Source organism: Trichomycterus rosablanca, chromosome 4 (genome assembly GCF_030014385.1).
Source record: "Trichomycterus rosablanca isolate fTriRos1 chromosome 4, fTriRos1.hap1, whole genome shotgun sequence".
In the NCBI taxonomy this organism is placed as follows: Eukaryota; Metazoa; Chordata; class Actinopteri; order Siluriformes; family Trichomycteridae; genus Trichomycterus; species Trichomycterus rosablanca.
In genome coordinates, this window is record NC_085991.1 from 32,366,536 (window position 1) to 32,385,709 (window position 19,174).

The following is a 19,174-nucleotide window of genomic DNA, read 5'->3' on the forward strand; positions in this document are numbered from 1 at the left end:
AAGATATGTATTGTAATTTACCCTGCAGCCAGCACTATTTCAGAGCAAGGTACCCCCATATTCTTGTGAAATAAGCACCATTTTTAATTAAACTTTTTTTCTATGCAACATTTCAGTAATTTGTATTAATTTACACAAAAACATATGTTACGTATAATATAATCCATGTTTTATGTCTATTGATCTAGTGCAGTAATTCTATTATAAAGCATCACATGACTCCTTTAACTTCTCAGACTTATATCATTGGTTCAAATAATGCTAAATTAAAAACGGCAGCGTTTAGGGCTGCTTTATCATATTGTGTGTGTGATGCGTGCTTCATGTTGAAAAAAGTACAGATAGGGCCTTGGTAGCTGTTCTATAGAAACAAGCCAGAGAGAAAAATGAATAGGTGCTGATGCTCACCTCTCCAGTTCTGCTAATGCCTTTTAAGCAAATAATCACAATCGATTTTAAAAAACGAACACACATTTTCTAGGAACACACATGACACATGCAAAAATGAAAAGGAAAAACAGACCAAATTTTAATTTAATGTAACTGTGATTTGAATTCTTTCATCATAAAATAAAGAAACACGTGTCATATTTCATTCTCACACAGGCACGAGAAAAATGTCCTCAAATATGTTCTCGTCTGCTGTTCCACTCATTCTTAACGGAGTATGATGATGAATAATTTCGACTTCCAATTTGATACTTAAACGCAGGACTGCAGGAGCTGGGATTGCTGTCTAAAAGAGTTAAAGTGTGTGTGACTCTGTATAGAGCACACACCAAGAAAGGGAGGCACTGAGACAGAGAAAGAAAGAAAAAAAAATTCACATAAAAAATCAGACAGCACAAAAACCAGTCTAGCTTAAACAAGTAAAGGACACTATGCCAGAAAATATGTAAACATGCCTCTTAGTTATTGGGCTCAAGTGTTTCAGCCATGTCCATTGCTATGTGGTTTATGTGTATAAACTGGATGTCATTCCCCTTTTCAGAAACACAAGTCTCAGCCGGCATCTCATCATGGATGTCAGTTCATCACCTAAAACTTAACCCCAGCAAGACAGAGCTGATATATATTCCTGGTGTTCTGTCTCCAACACAAGACCTCACCATTTCTTTCAATGACTCTCAGATCAAACCATCTAATAACTTATGAAACTTCTGTGTTGTCCTACACAGCCAGCTGTTCTTCTCTGCTCATGTAACTAACATGACAAGATCATGCCAGTTCCTCCTCAACAACATCAAAAAGATTCAACCAAAGAAGCCACTCACTTGTCATCTCGGGGCTGGGCTACCTTAACTCCTTCCTGGCAGGTGCTCCTATGTCCACTATTAAGCCCCTGTAACTGGTTTTAAATGCAGCGGTCTCTTTAATTTTCAACCGACCCAAACACTGCCACATCACCCTACCGCGGTGTTCTTTTCACAGGCTTTCTGTAGCCACCAGCATTCAGTTTAACATAAACACTGATGCTCGCCTACAAAGTGGACCAACTCCAATTTACTTGGAGAACTCATCAAACCCCATTCTGTACCATGCAACCTTCAAGTCTCACTCATCTTGGTCCACCACTCTGAACCTGAGAAAGACAGACATTAAGGTTATTCTTATATATATACAGTATATATATACATATACCTATTTTTTTTTCCCACTTTGTTCCCCCAATTTTTATCCCTATTCTAGTCGTGTCCAATTACCCTGATTGTGTCCTCTATACTGATTCGACCCTTTTGCCGCTGACTGAGGACGCCACTCAACTGACTTGCACCCCCTCCGGCACGCAGTCAGTACAGCCTGCACTTTTCACCTGCATGAGCCGAGTTCATACACCGAGAGACACTGCGAACGGAGGGTCACACCCCCCTCAATGTTATTCCTCAGCTCTGTGCAGGCGCCGTCAATCAACCAGCAGGGGCCGCAGTTGTACCAGTTATGAGGACCTATGCTCCGACTCTACCCCTAACCCTGAACAACAGCCAAACGTTGTTCATACTGCCGCCCAACCCAGTCGGAAAGGTAGAGCTGAGTTTCGATACAATGCATCTAGAAACCCAACTCTGGTGCGCTAGCGTACTTTACCGCTGCGCCACCTGAGCGGCCAGGTTATTCTTATATATTAAGGCATTAAGGTGATGGAACGAACGTCCCTTGTTCGAACATCTGAGTCTCTCACCATACTCACCCCTTCACTAAGCACCTAATTAAAAACTTCCTTTACTTACAACATCCACATACTAATGTCCTATACTTAAAAAGAAAAAAAACAGAACTTCAGTAAATCAAAAAACTGGAAAACTGTAAATGCAAAAATGTAAATATAATGTAAATGTATAAACTCAATAAGATAAATGACTTCTCTTGGCTTTGTGGCAACATTTAAGAGAAGGCACTTTACTGTTCCAACAAGACTGTGCCCTTTATATTAAAATAAAAATAAACAAGTACGCAAGTAAGTAAAAGATTTAAGCATTCAGGCCTGTATTGTTCTTTTGATGCTTGCTATTGAACACATAAAACATTAAACAGATCTTTATAAGTGGGGCTCCTGCTACCCATGTCCCAAAAATAAACCCTTTTCTGGAACAAAAAATAAATAAATATGCCAAGACTTTCTAATGCTGAACGTCAATATTATGAGTAAAAAATACTGAAGCTGGAGAAGCAAACTGGAAAAGCAGAACTAGGAAAGTAAATAAATGAGGTGAAATGAAGTGCAAAACTAAAGGTGCTTTATCAAGTAAAAAAAAAATCATTCCGCTCGCTCTTTAAACTATGCAGGTTGATTGTAAAATTAGGAGCTACTGACTAACGGATGAATGTTTCCACTAGGCCGCTGATTGCAGTCATTGATCTAGCAGTGAGACTAAAGGCAGCTGAAAAGGGGAGCTGAGAGGTCTGGGCCATGAGGGGAGCGGTGAGGCTGTTGAATAGGAACTTGCAATAAGACTTCGGCATATTTTACTGGCAATTAAAGCTGACATGAGTGTTTTCCCACTCAAACCCCAGGAAATATTCTGCATATCTTTACTGGTCATATCTGGGCTTCTGAAACGGCCATTTCTAGTCACAGTCATTCACACATGTGAGATGAAAATGAAAGATTTACAGGCTGTTACATATAAAAAAAAAGTTCCAAATACAATAAATATAGTAGAATTTAAACACTTTACAACTATGTTCATCCCTACCAACACCACATTCTTTGTGATTGGTTACCGATGGGCTCATAAATCATCACATCTGCGGTTCATTTACTTCTTAATAGTTTAATTTTCAGAACTTTTCTCTGCTGTTGTCAATTAACTGTATTAATGTCGTCACTCAGCTCTAGACATTATGGCATCTTTCCCAGTAACATGTTAGCGTTGGTTCACACCATCCTGTTTGTTTATTCCATTCTGGTAACTGGAATCAAAGTACCTCTCAAGCAGGTAATTCCCATTAATCTAGCTACGATCTTGACTGTTTTAAATCAAAGTATTAGTGTGTAGTAGGATAAATAATCAATCCGTCATCCTCTTTCCCGGTAATGTGCTGGCTTGTGCTTACGCATCAAATCGGCCAGTAATTACCCAGGAATTGTACTGTCTCGTAGAGGATGATTGCTCAGTCAATCTTCCCAGGATTTCACCTTTGGCTTGCCATCATACTTAACTGTGTCCTAATTAATTACAGCTCAATTTCTGTATAAAATGCATGTGTTGAATAAACTATTTCATTTAATCTAAACTATCAGATTAATTGGTAACTATAATTCATTTAAACCAAAATAAAAGATGTATAAATAAAAATGAGCTAACCAGAATGAAAGGATGCAGGGGATTGGAAGGATAGGTCATTTACAAAGCAAATACGAAAAAGTCCAACAATATATTTAAAATAGAATATCTTTATTTGTCATTTATACACCGATCAGGTATAACATTATGACCACCTTCCAACAAAATTCTTTCTTCGCATATCCCAGCTTATTTGAAAGCTGGGGTCAGAGCGCAGGGTCAGCCATTGTACAGCACCCCTGGAGCAGAGAGGGTTAAAGGCCTTGCTCAAGGGCTGCATGGCAGAGCTGGGATTCAAACTCTCAACCTTTCAGTTGATAGCCCAAAGCTCTACCCACTAGGCTACCACTGTCTCAAATATGTATATATATATATATATATATATATATATATATATATATATATATATATATATATATATATATATATATATAAAATATAGAAATAGGAAACTATTTCTAGAAAAGTTGTATGATGCAAGAGCAACAAATGTCTTTTGTAAATGTAAAAAAATGTAAATTCGCTATGTGCAACAAATTAATGTAATGGGGTACATCTATATATATGTATATATACAGTGTATCACGAAAGTGAGTACACCCCTCACATTTCTGCAAATATTTCATTATATCTTTTCATGGGACAACACTATAGACATGAAACTTGGATATAACTTAGAGTAGTCAGTGTACAGCTTGTATAGCAGTGTAGATTTACTGTCTTCTGAAAATAACTCAACACACAGCCATTAATGTCTAAATAGCTGGCAACATAAGTGAGTACACCCCACAGTGAACATGTCCAAATTGTGCCCAAATGTGTCGTTGTCCCTCCCTGGTGTCATGTGTCAAGGTCCCAGGTGTAAATGGGGAGCAGGGCTGTTAAATTTGGTGTTTTGGGTACAATTCTCTCATACTGGCCACTGGATATTGAACATGGCACCTCATGGCAAAGAACTCTCTGAGTATGTGAGAAATATAATTGTTGCTCTCCACAAAGATGGCCTGGGCTATAAGAAGATTGCTAACACCCTGAAACTGAGCTACAGCATGGTGGCCAAGGTCATACAGCGGTTTTCCAGGACAGGTTCCACTCGGAACAGGCTTCGCCAGGGTCGACCAAAGAAGTTGAGTCCACGTGTTCGGCGTCATATCCAGAGGTTGGCTTTAAAAAATAGACACATGAGTGCTGCCAGCATTGCTGCAGAGGTTGAAGACGTGGGAGGTCAGCCTGTCAGTGCTCAGACCATACGCCGCACACTGCATCAACTCGGTCTGCATGGTCGTCATCCCAGAAGGAAGCTGACGCACAAGAAAGCCAGCAAACAGTTTGCTGAAGACAAGCAGTCCAAGAACATGGATTACTGGAATGCCCTGTGGTCTGACGAGACCAAGATAAACTTGTTTGGCTCAGATGGTGTCCAGCATGTGTGGCGGCGCCCTGGTGAGAAGTACCAAGACAACTGTATCTTGCCTACAGTCAAGCATGGTGGTGGTAGCATCATGGTCTTGGGCTGCATGAGTGTTGCTGGCACTGGGGAGCTGCAGTTCATTGAGGGAAACATGAATTCCAACATGTACTGTGACATTCTGAAACAGAGCATGATCCCCTCCCTTCGAAAACTGGGCCTCATGGCAGTTTTCCAACAGGATAACGACCCCAAACACAACCTCCAAGATGACAACTGCCTTGCTGAGGAAGCTGAAGGTAAAGGTGATGGACTAAACCCAATTGAGCACCTGTGGCGCATCCTCAAGTGGAAGGTGGAGGAGTTTAAGGTGTCTAACATCCACCAGCTCCGTGATGTCATCACGGAGGAGTGGAAGAGGATTCCAGTAGCAACCTGTGCAGCTCTGGTGAATTCCATGCCCAGGAGGGTTAAGGCAGTGATAATAATGGTGGTCACACAAAATATTGACACTTTAGGCACAATTTGGACATGTTCACTGTGGGGTGTACTCACTTATGTTGCCAGCTATTTAGACATTAATGGCTGTGTGTTGAGTTATTTTCAGAAGACAGTAAATCTACACTGCTATACAAGTTGTACACTGACTACTCTTAGTTATATCCAAGTTTCATGTCTATAGTGTTGTCCCATGAAAAGATATAATGAAATATTTGCAGAAATGTGAGGGGTGTACTCACTTTCGTGATACACTGTATATATATATATATTCGCTATATGCAACAAATTAATGTAATGGGGTACATATATATATATGAAGGTAGCTGTGATGCAGAGGTGTATAATGGGATGGTAGACATATGCTGCCCTCAGCAAAACAACTGCATGGCTTCATTTACAAAGAGTGGATGTGCTTGACTGGCCTGGCTGCACAAAATGTATGGCACATCATAAAAAGGAGAATCAGCACAGCTGAGCTTTAAACCAGTGGTGTGTAATAGACTGCTGTGCCACTCAAGCATATGGGAAAAAATTCTTGCTGAAATCTGATACAATAAGTACTCTCTGTTCCCAAATGATAAAAAAGTATAATTACAAGAAAAGTTGATGTAACACAGGTGTAAACACAGTTTTTTCAGTGTGTTGTATGCATTAAATTCTAATAGTTATATTTACAATATGCAGATAAATTGGTCAGTGAAAACATTGCAAATCTTTTCTTTGCACTTCTGTCAATTGAATCAAAATTCAAGAGAATGAATAAACTACAGATTCTTGTTTATATTGCACTTTACTAAATGTCCCAACTTTTCCAGAAATAGGGACAGCACAATAAAAAGAATAAACACAGAAAGTATACACAGCTGCCACTGGCCCAACTTTAACTGGCATAATGGTTTTCTGACATTATAGTTCTTGATGAAAACGGAATGTGGTGTTTTTTCTTCCTGTCGGCTTAGCTTACACAATGCAGGCAGTCTGGATTAAAGAAAAGTACAGATGCCGTTGGGAAAAAAATCCGATCTAACTGACAGCAAGGAACTCCTGCCATGCCATTATATTCAGATTTCAAGTTTTTTTTTCTTCAGGTCACAGTGCATTTTTAAGTCCATGTAAGTTCATGATTCTTACTTCAGTACGCATAAGGTATTAAAGAGACAGTCACTGAACAAAAAATGTGAATAAAATTCTGAATAAAATTCCAATGATGCCCCCTATACATACAATCACTGTAGATCTTTAAAGCTACTCAGCACTTAAGAACTTATAATGCTATTAAAGATTAACTTTCTGGTAATTAAAGCATTGCTTCATTAATTGTAAAATACTTAAAACTCTGATGTTATTTTATATTTAAAGCTTAAAGTTTTATTAATGTAATTCATAAAAATTATCTCCTCTGCTTGGATGACGACATTGCTAAGAGGACTCCTACTGGTACTAGTAAGCACTAGTATTAAATATCAAACTTTCTTGTATCATGACAGGCCCATTATGGATAGGACGAAATGTTGGACAATTGGATGTGCTAAAGGAGGAGAAAAAAGGAAAAAAAATTAAAAATTAAAAAATAAAACTGAGAATGTGGTGCATTTCAGTGCTTATTGTTTTGTGTAAAACTGTTATTTCAGGGTCGCCCAGGTGTCCACTAGCGCACCAGTTCGACTCTCAGCTCTGCTACCAGTCGGCTGGGTGCCCTTTAGCAGGCACAACTGACAAGTGCGTGTAGCAGACAAAATTGGTCTCTTGTCTGCTGGGTGGGAAAAGATTGGACTAAAAAGGGGTGGGGTCTTCAATGCTGTGTAAGGACCCTGGTTGCCCAGGGTGCAGAAATTGGTGTGTGGCTCTCTGTGCGCGAAGCTGGCGTCACACGCAATCCACCTCCAATCCAAGTATGGGACAATAAGAAAGGATTGGTGGACTGCATGTGCCAGGAGAATATACACCCTCCTTGGTCCCCAGCAGTGGAATACAGGTTGACTATATGCTAAATTGAGAGAAATGATAGGAAATGCATTAAAAACTTTTGTTTAAGCTGTTTTCAGGACAACCTCCCAACCAATAAAAACATTTTCTATCCTGGGCTACTGAGAGCCTCATGACAGAGGCGCCAGATGTAACCCCTGCACCTGGTATATTAAAAGGATGAACATAACTGCAAGAGACCTTAACCAATACTGTGGCTGAAAAGTATTACACATAAAGGAAATGAAACCTATAATTACTAAATAAACAAAATAATAAAACTTGAGAAATTAAAAAAAAAAAAAGAAAAACCTTAAGGAAGTCCAAAGCGGGAAAAGAAAGGTGACCACATTATTAGAGCTGAAACACTGCACTCCACTCCTTGGGTGCAACTTTGCCAGCTACTCAGTCCACCAGCAAGCACAGCCCGAATGCTTACGATAGGAACCAGAGAGAGGAGTTAACAGCAAAACCACCAGAAAGCTGCCACCATGCCACCTTCGGACAAAGCTTGGGATTCAAAAATGCCTTTAATAACTACAGAATCAAAATGTTTCTACAATGTTCTGACTGCGTTCCAGAAAAAACAGCTTAAAACCGACTATCAAAAAGGCCTGAAAGTGTGTCAGGGAGTCGGAGGACAGTCAAAGGATTTAGCTCCAGGTACACTTAGGATTTAGCGAGGTACGTTCGATGAGTACTTCAGACAGAACTACACTTTCCATCCAACTGTGCCTCCTATACCTGCCAGACTAAACAAAACATTACATTTTTATAATGATACCAGGTAGAATTTAATTAAGAAAAACAAACATTGCTCGGGTAGTGCAGAGGTAGATTACACTAGCCCACTACCACTGGGAACTAGGATATAAATCCCCAGCGGTGCGATTGACTGGACTGGCATCTACATATAGACGTGATTGACTGTGTCTGGAGGTTGGTGGTGGTTGAGGCCCCGTGATGGACTGGTGTGCTGTGCCTAGTATTCTGTAGAAAAACTGGCCTCACCGCAACCCTGACCAGAATGAAACACTGTTATACACGGTTCCCCTACTGTTTCTCTTCAAATAACAGTCTTATTTAATAGAGTGTAGTTTTGTATATACATATGGACAAATGCTTATTTCCGAGACCGGGCATGTTCAAATAAACAAATGTTTTATGATCGGACAGGAGAAAAACTTCAACCCTGATGTTCCTTTCATCAGAGTGAAATCCCACTGTGTGCATAATCATGCTGACTTATGATTCAGCACAAACATATACACAAATCCACATGCCCAAACAAACTTACACCCGTGTGTCCACACAGCGAGCACCAGCTATGGAACCAAATGAGTTCAATCAGTGAACCAGACGAGACAATAAAACATGACGGGAGGATAAAAAAAAAAATTAAAAATGAGACTGGCTTGTACTGATCCTGCCACATTTGAATGCCAATTAATCCAGATGTTCGGTGCTAACTGACATGTTACATTCAGCATCTTTCTCATTCAACACGACTGGTTTGTTTATCAGCGGGTGTAGATGAGTGCTGAGAATTGATCAAACCCACCGCAGATTGTCAGTCTCTCACATACCGCTTTCATTCATACACACGCACTCGCGATGTGGTCTAATCCAGTCAGCCTCTAATCAGGTTAAAGCACTTTCAGAGCTAACTAGGCGATTACAGATGATTAGGGTTCCTGTGCGCTGCTGCAGTGATTAAAAAATAAACACGCTTGTTTTCCGGCCGCCGCTCTCTGCATTCTTAATAGCTGTAATAAATCAAGAGGGCCACAGCAATAGTGACTGTTTGTTGTTTCTTTTCCTTGTAGGATGAAAACACACCAGTACCTGTCTCCTGCCGAGGCCATTGTAATCACTCACGAGCTCGGCTCATCCGGTCTGACTGGAGTGAGGGGTTTAATGATTTGGTATGTCTAACGCTTGTGTACAGGTTTCACACTGGAGAGGACAGTAACCAAAATCTTAAAACTAGGGTGACCGTACGTCCTCTTATTTCCCCCAGACATGTCCTCTTTTTGGACCTAAAAAATGCGCCTGGCCGGGAATTCTAAATCATCAAAAATGTCCTTGAGTCGTCTTTTGTAGTCTGCATGCGCTATTCTTTGCATGTTTTTGCACTGATTTCACCGTTTTCCTTATGCCTAGTTCACACTACACAATTTCTGCCATGACTTTCGCTCGGCGACTGGTCAGCGCTAGATTTGCCGGCCGGGAGCAACTCTGAGTTCGAAACTCCACTCTAAATAGCTATGTGTGAACTACTCAACAACTCGATCCGACCGAAAAGAGATATCTAGCTTGTCAAATATCTGATTCTGAGTTGCCTGACTGGCAATAAGTGCTATGTCAAACAGCCAATGAGAACGCAAGATACGGGGTGAGGGGAAACACAGGGGAGGAGGTGTAAAAAGGTGGGACAGGGGCATAATATAGTTTATATCAGAAAACAGCACACACACGTTATACAGTATTTCTGACCTTATCGTTCTCTACAAAACATAACACCAACGTTGCACTGCAAAAAATATTTGTCACTATAACACCAACTCACTATAGAATAATCCATGCTGTTCGCGTAGCCAAATCCACTCAGATTCATTTATTTTTTCCTTGATTTTACGCTGCACATCAGCACACAACACTTTGATCACTCTCTACTTGTTGACGTGCATTTTGGACATGGTAGCATTAAACCCCTCATCACTTCTCGTGTGTGTTTTTGTTGTTGTTTAGTTTGGGAGACCAGAGAAGCTTGCCTGCGATTCCAGTTGGTGATAGATCGTGTAGTGTGAAACCCCCTATCGCTGATCAGTCGTGTAGTGTGAAAGCCACACCCACTTGAAAGACTCCCGATTACAAGAGATCCAGTTGTGTAGTGTGAACTGTACAGCGACCTGACGACTTGGAAAGTCGTTTAGTGTGAACTTGGCATTAGATTCCGCCTTCCCACACTTCTCTTAAAAACGTCCAAGTGCAAAGGAAAATTCACAGATAAATTACAGAAAAAATCTGTGTTTTTGTTTCAGTCAGGGTCCTTGGAAAGCAGAAAGCATGACCTGCAAAGCTGAGTGTCAAATAAATTTGCCAGTTCAGCAAAACACAAAACTAAAGGCAGCTAATATAAAGAGATTTCATCAGGTAAATGAATGGGACTATTTTTTAAGACTGGATAAAACAGAAGATTCTGTTACTGCTGCAGAAGAAGTTTTTGCATTTTGTGAACAAGATGAGTTTAAAGAGACTTTGTGACATGGTGCTTTGTTATTATAATGCTGGAAGTAGCTGTCAGGAGATGCATACATTGTGGTTACGAAGACGGTCAGCAATCATTCTTAGATAAGCTGTGCCATTCAAACAATGCTCGATTAGAATTGAAGGGTGCACTGTGTGTCAAGAAAGCATTTTGCATACTATTCCACCACCAGCAGCAGCTTGAACTGCTGAAACGAGTAAGGTTGGGTCCATTGCTTCATGCTGTTTATTATTAGAGCCATAGAGTTACCATATTTTTACTCAAAGCATCTCCACTACTCAGCGGAACCACAAAAGAACCCAAACCAACTGTTAGGGAACTACTGGCCTTGCTGGCATCTATTAAGGTTACCATTTATGATGTCACCAATAGAAAGAAACTGGCAAAATTTACATTTACAATTATTTACATTTACAGCATTTAACAGACGCTTTTATACAAAGCGACTTACAGTACTGTGACAGTATGCAGTCTAAGCAATTGAGGTTTAAGGGTCTTGCTCAAGGGCCCAACAGTGGCAACCTGGCAGTGGTGGGGCTAGAACCAGCAACCTTCTGAGTACTAGTCCAGTACTTTAACCACTAGACTACAATTGCCCACAAAGATTTTACATTTACATTTTCAGCATTTAGCAGACGCTTTTATCCAAAGCAACTTGCATTACAATTACAGTACACAGTCTGAGCAATTGAGGGTTAAGGGCCTTGATCAAGGGCCCAACAGCAGCAACCTGACAGTGGTGGGACTTGAACGAGCGACCATCTGATTACTAGTCCAGTACCTTAACCACTAGGCTACGGCTTGCAAAATAGCACACGTGGGAAAGCTGCCTGGCAAACACCAGTGCAAAAACAAAATTAGACATTTTGACGACACTCAAGCATCTTGACATAATTGTCTGTAATGAAAATAGCTTTGAGGAAGATGTAGTCAAGCATGGTGGGGAGACTGTGATGATGTGGGGACGCTTTGCAGCATCAGTGCTACGTGACTTGTCAAAAGTAATGAAAATAGACTGGGAGAAAAATTGGGGGGGGAACTGTATAAAAAAGTTATTAAAAGCATTTGATTGCAGTTGTTGCTTAAGACGGCATAGCCAGTTATCAAGTTTAAGAAGGGCTTTATTTTTTCTTGGTGATAAATGTGTTGCATAGATTGTTTTTATTAAAAAGGTGTTTGATATTTTACTTTGTTTAAAAGCTAAAAAAAAAAAAAAAAAGAGAGCATCAGAAGGGGACAGATTCACAGCACTCTACAACCTGGAATTGGAATTATGTATAATAAACCACTAATAAATACCAAACCAACAATAACAAATCTCATGAACATAATAAAGGCCATAATTTAAAACATGGGTGGAAATACAAATAAAAACTAAATTGTGATTGCATAAGTAATCAGTTCCATTGCTTTAAATCCCCTAGATTAGTTCAGGTGGAACCAGGTGTCTTCAGAAATCCCATAATTATTTCAATTGGTTCCACTTGCATGTAATTAAAGTGTCACTTCATCTTAAAATAAATACACCTGGTCCATGAAGACTAAAAAACGGTGAGATCAGACCTAAACAACCCACGTCAGAGTTCTGTCAGAGTTCTGAACAAGTATAAATCAGGGTTTGGCAATAAAAAAATATTCCAAACTTTTCCCAAAAATGAAAAAGACTATGGCACACCAGTGACTACCTCATGGCTAGTTTTCATAGTCAGCTTCTTTAAGAAAAAAGGGAATTGTTCATATTAAAAAGAAAGCCTTTATTTAAATGTTTTAAACATTATAGACTTGTCTAATATAACCAGAACTGAACTTTTTGGCCTAGCTGCAGAGTGCTACATTTGGGAGAAACCCCAATGCTGCTCATCACCCTAAAAACACCCTTTCATAATGAAGGCAGAATTAAATTGTGGGGATGTTTTTTACGAGCATGGATAAGAAAACTGGTCAGGGTCAAAGGCAAAATGGATAGAGATCTCAAGAGACCTGGGAATGAGGCAAAGATTCACCTTTCAGCAGAACAACAACTCTGCTAAAGCTCAAGCTGTTACAAATGTCCATCCAATCTGACAGAGCTCAAGTAAATCCAGGTGTGTAAAGCTTACAAAGTGTTGACCCAGAGATTACTTCTAAATCCAACACATTTCTGTTTTTGATGAATTCATATTGAAAAAAAAAATATATATATAGCTGACCCTGCGCTCTGATCGCAGAAAAAAAGATAAGGTATTTAATTGTACTGTATATATGTATATGTTTATATGACAAAGGCATTCCATCTTCCTAGTTTATGCATACACCTTCGAATGCAGATTTGAATCTCACAGGTGCTATCGGCTGGGCTTCTTCACAGACATCTGACGGGTGACCAAAGTGGCAAAGTGGTGATCAGATTAAGGATATAAATTGATTGTCTCCTGTCCAAATTGAAAGCATCTGAAAATAACTAAACCTAAATGTACTATTCAAATACACTATCTGTAAAGATCATTTTGGCTTTCCAATTCCAAAGGTCAGATTATTGTATATTTCTATGTACTGTACTGATGTCAACTGTATTATTTACATGTTCTTGATCATTTTAAGCCCCCTTACCTCCTAACAAAAACCTCTTGGATCTGTGACTTGGATCTGTATGTACAGACCAAACCTAAATATAATATTCATTCCAAATCAATTGATCATAAGTGCTGCAAAACACACTCACTTCTCTGTATTATTCATTTATTTATTTCTTAGGATTGTAACGTCATGTTTTACACTCTTTGGTTACATTCATGACAGGAACGGTAGTTACTGGTTACACAAGATTCATCAAGTTAATCTACATTTACATGTTCAGCATACACTTTTATCCAAAGCGACTTATATTATACAGTCTAAGCGAATGAAGGTTAAGGGCCTTGCTCAAGGGCACAACAGTGGCAACCTGGCAGTGGTGGGGTTTGAACCAGCAACCTTCTGCTTACTAGTCCAGTACCTTAACTGCTAGGCTACAACTATTTGTATCTGCAAATACTATTTATTCAATCTCTCAACTCTTCATTCATCCACTTTTTTCTTTTACTCCCTTTATAAATAAACTGGTGACTTGGATCTGTATGTGCAGTTCACATTAGTGCCACATTTTAAAATTTGATGTTAACTATGTTGCTCTGAATGTGATCAGCAGTGAAAATACAAGGGAGTAGTGTACAGTGTGCCATTTCAATAATTTTTTTCCAAAGTTTCATTGGAAAATAGGGCAGAAAGCTTCTTTTTTAGTTTTAGCCGCCAGGCCTTGAGTTTGAATCATGTGGCACTCAGTCACTTGTCCACCAGGTACTAAAAGTTTAATTGTCTGAACTACCAAAATTGAAAAGTGACTTTTTACCTATTTTTTCTGGGTGTCCAAAAATTCTTAAGTGATCACCACCTGTGGCTCATAACCTTCACTATATATTCAAAGAACAGAATTCGGCATGCTTTTATTACACATGAAAATAACACAAGACATGCATACAGTAAATGTATAGAGCATGTATTAGTCACAAGCAGAACCGTCCATGCTGACATCCAATGAAACATGCAAAACCATGCACAATGTACTAGCTGTCTGGATTAGAGTGGAACGCTGCTGGTCCCCTGAGACCTGATCTGCTGATCTGAGTAGACACAGTCTTGGTTGAAAGGAGTAGTTGTGTGTGCATGTGCAGGTTTTTGGGGGCACGGTTTCACACAGGGCTTAGCATGGCACATCCCACTCACAGTAGCGCATTTGTGTTAGACTTGAGGGGCAGAGGCATGTTAACAATTAGCCTGCGGCACTGTCGGAAAGTGAGAGAACGAGCAAGAAAGAGGGACTAAGTGAGCAAGAGGTAGCCAGTGTGCTTAGTTAGAGAAGAACTCATCAAAGCCGTCATTAAAAAGCACTCGACTGCACACGACTGTGAAAATAAACAGACCACAGAGAACGTATTACTGGAGGACAGTACAAGGGAACAAGACAGATAAATAAATAATAAAAAAAAAAGAAAATGAGGGGTGAAGAACGCTGCGATGTGTTTTGGGTGTCACCCTATCCCGGGTGTGTTCCCACCTTGCAATAAGTGTTCCAAGGCCAGGAATTAAAAACACAGTAAACCCTATAGTACCAGGGATGTCTAACAAAATTCATTTGGGGAAAGTCTAAAAAATTATACAGTGAAACCTCGATTATACAAATTTGGAAAATCTGGAAAGCCAAATGTCCAGTCCGATTGTTTAAAATTCCTGCGAGAAGCGCACCAAGAACAGTACTTCAGTAACTGTCCACCAACCAGTGCACCTATCTCTGTTTACATGAGTAATAGGCTTTGTTTTGTCGAGAGGCTCGCTTTGTTCTCGCCTTTTTCTCAGTGTTTTATGCTCGATTTTTGCAAGTTCTAGTGCTTAGTTATGGCTTTGAAAGACCAGGGAATTGGTAAGCAAAAGAGGGTGCATCTAGGTATTGCTAAAAAGTTAGAACTTACTAAGAAAGTGGAAAGCGGTGTTTGTGCTTGCGTTTGTGAGGAATATGGTGTGAAGATACAGCCACTGAGTGATATACGTACGTCTAAATAAGAACTATGCAGAGTATTAAATGAAATGTAGTGGTTTTACCTTACATATTTATATAACTATTTACGTTGTTTATTTTACTGTTTATCATATGTGCATGTTTAGCACTTTTGTGGACTTTAGTGCCATGTTTCTGTATATTTATATACACCCCCTGGAAAAAAACCTAGCTGTTTCGGACAGCTGCAGTTTACAGACGAGTGCTCCCCCTTTTTAGTCCATTAAATTGAGGTTCCTCAGATTAATGATTCCAAAATACAAAGTCGCAGGTCATACGTTTAGTGGTAGCCTAGTTGGTAGAGCTTTGAGAATCAAACGAAAGGTTGAGAGTTCAAATCCCAGCTCTGCCATGTAGCCACTGTTGGGCCCTTGAGCAAGGCCCTTAACCCTGTCTGCTCCAAGAGTGCTGTACAATGGCTGAGCCTGCGCTCTGACCCCAGCTTCCAAAAAAAAAAAAAAAAAAAAAAAACAAGCTGGGATATGTGAAGTAGATGTATATATGACAAATGAAGGCCTTCTCTTCTGTGTGTCAAAGCTAAAATGTCCCACTGGCCTCTGCACTAACATAAACGCACATAAATGTGTGAGGTCTTGCCATTAGACATACACAGAACACTACTTCTGCGGTCTCATTACTACCAGTCATAATTCAACAAACCTCTACTGCTAGTTTGTGTGTGTGTGTTTGGGTACATATTTATTTTACTAAAATGCTCTTTAATGATGACAGCAGATTAATCCAAATGCATATTATACCAAGAAACACACAAAAATGATAATTTATCTAGTTTCTATATTAGAAGTGAACCACCATGCTGTATCACTTAAAACATGCTGCCCTTAAAACACAGACAAATAAAGTCACAGTAGCATTATACAACAATGAAGGTACACACTATAAAAAAACTGATAGTACAAATCAGAGATTTGTACTATCGGACTCTAGCCTAAAGACGCGTGGCTTGACTCGGACTTGTATTTTGTGACTTGTGAACATCGAAAGGAACCTGAACATTACATTTACATCTTCAGCATTTAGTAGGTGCTTTTATCCAAAGCGACTTGCAGTACAGTGACAGTATATTGTCTAAGCAATTGAGAGTTAAGGGCCTTGCGTGCACTGCATGTTCTATAAAACCCTCAGTCATAAACTCGGAGCACAGACAGGACTCCGCTCTGCCGGACTGCACGTTTCACAACCGCCTGCCAAGAGCAGGAGATTTAATCCGGTTTGAGTCTGTCTGACTCAGAAGCTGTCCTGAACTGTTTAGGAAACAGTTACTGCTGCAGCCATGTGTGCATTAAGAGTGAAGAGTTTTCACCTGAAATAAGTCCGCTATGACTGAGAGTGGTTTTTTTTCTCCTCTCTTACCACATCCACTCTTTAACATAACTTCAACCTGCTGACAAAACATTAGCCACAGTAAACTGTCTCTAACAGGTTATCAACACCAGCTTTGTTGCTAGAGATTTGAAAACAAAGTTGCCAAAGCATTGGAAATTCATCCCTGTAAAAAGAACCATTCATATGGAAATAATTCACCATTGAGTCAGTTAGCAATTTAGCTGCCACATATTTGCCCTATAATAAATGTATAATCTGTAATGTATATGTTTGTTTTTTCATTGTTACATTTTATTTAACAATCATAATAACAATAATAACACTGGGGTTTCACTGGGAAACACTGGGCGCAAGGCAGGAATACCCTTGACAGGGCGCCAATCCATCACAGGGCTTCAATCATTCAACCAAAAACCATTTTTTAATGTAAGACATTTTCATCGCTAGTCTAGACAACAAAGTGAGCACATGAATAATATTTATACAGCTAGGGTCAGCTATTCTTAAACATTGTATTTGGATTTTAAATTGAAATAAAGTGCCACTCTCCTTTATAATGGTCAAGCACAATTTAATACACAGACTAGGCATAACATTATGACCACTGACAGGTGAAGTGAATAACACTGATTATCTCTTCATCACAGCACCTGTTAGTGGGTGGGATATATGAACATTTTATCTTCAAACTTTACGTGTTAGAAGCAGGAAAAATGGGCAAGCGTAAGGATTTGAGCGAGTTTGACAAGGGCCAAATTGTGATGGCTAGACAACTGGGTCAGAGCATCTCCAAAACTGTATCTCTTGTGGGATGTTCCCAGTCTGCAGTGGTCAGTATCTATTAAAAGTGGTCCAAGAAAGGAACAGTGGTGAACTGGCGACAGGGTCATGGGAGGCCAAGGCTCATTGATGCGCGTGGAGAGTGAAGGTCCAACAGACGAGCTACTGTAGCTTAAATTGCTGAAGAAGTTAATGCTGGTTCTGATAGAAAGGTGTCAGAATACACAGTGCATCACAGTTGCAGGGCTGTTTTGGCAGCAAAAGGGGGACCAACACAATATTAGGAAGGTGGTCATAATGTTATGCCTTATCGGTGTAAGCTGAGCTCACAAAAATGTTTAATATTTGTATTAAATAGTTGTTAGACACATTTAAGTCACTATATACAGAACATAAATGAAGCCACAATAACCTAAAACTCTTATTTGGTCATGTATGTGCAGATCCGTTCTAACTACTCACTCTTTTTGCGGCCATACCCATTGCCGACAGGTTTACATAATCAATTATACTATAGAAATACACTGATCAGCTATAACATTAAAACCACCTCCTTGTTTCTACACACACTGTCCATTTTATCAGCTTCATTTACCATATAGAAGCACTTTGTAGTTCTACAATTACTGACTGTAGTCTGTTTCTCTACATACCTTTTTAGCCTGCTTTCACCCTGTTCTTCAATGGTCAGGACCACCACAGAGCAGGTATTATTTAGCAGTGACAGTGAGGTGTTTAAAAACTCCAGAAGCGCTGCTGTGTTTTATCCACTCATACCAGCACAACACACACTAACACACCACCACCATGTAATACCTACTCTGTAGTGGTACTTTGAAGTCCTGACCATTGAAGAACAGCGTAAAAGGGAGCTAACAAAGCATGCAGAGAAACAGATGGACTACAGACAGTAATTGTAGAACTACAAAGTGCTTCTATATGGTAAGTGGAGCTGATAAAATGGACAGTGTGTGTAGAAACAAGGAGGTGGTTTTAATGTTATGGCTGATCAGTGTATGTTTTTAGCTTCATGACATCAAGATGGCTCATTCAGTTTCTGCACCTTTAGTGCCCTGCGCAGAGCCTTAACTAAAACACGTTCTGAGAGGAGTGAAGGCTGTTATAGACACTGGTGGGAGCAGAGCGGGGTGAGGTGAGGGGGTTTCCATCTTAATGCCAATGGCTGGACATGCGATGGACTGCTCCTAAGCTTACTGTCCACATCCTTTTGACCATTAAGTATAGATCCTACTGTGTCTCTCTTGCAAACTTAGCCTTCCTGTGCACATGTAGCTCCTGAAAGCAGTATTTGACATGCAGTACTTTCTGGTCAACCTATTGGGTCTGTCTGAAAACCTAGTGAGCTCTCTACACAGTCAGCAATTTACGTCATCCTAGGCAAGCTCTCCCGAGAAGAAGGCTGTCCGATTTCTTAGATGCCTTAAAATGCTGCCTACTACGGTGCCTTATTTTGAAGCGATAAACTGACTGAATGATGAGGGAGCATCCGATGCTTCCTTAGCAGTGAAGATAGTCCCAGGATTCAG

At 39.8% G+C, this 19,174-nt stretch overlaps 1 protein-coding gene across 1 annotated transcript in view; it reads right to left on the reverse strand.

Annotated features, from left to right (window-relative positions):
- exoc6b (exocyst complex component 6B) overlaps nt 1–19,174 on the reverse strand; it is a 174,948-nt gene that overhangs the window by 40,728 nt on the left and 115,046 nt on the right. The window lies entirely within an intron of this gene.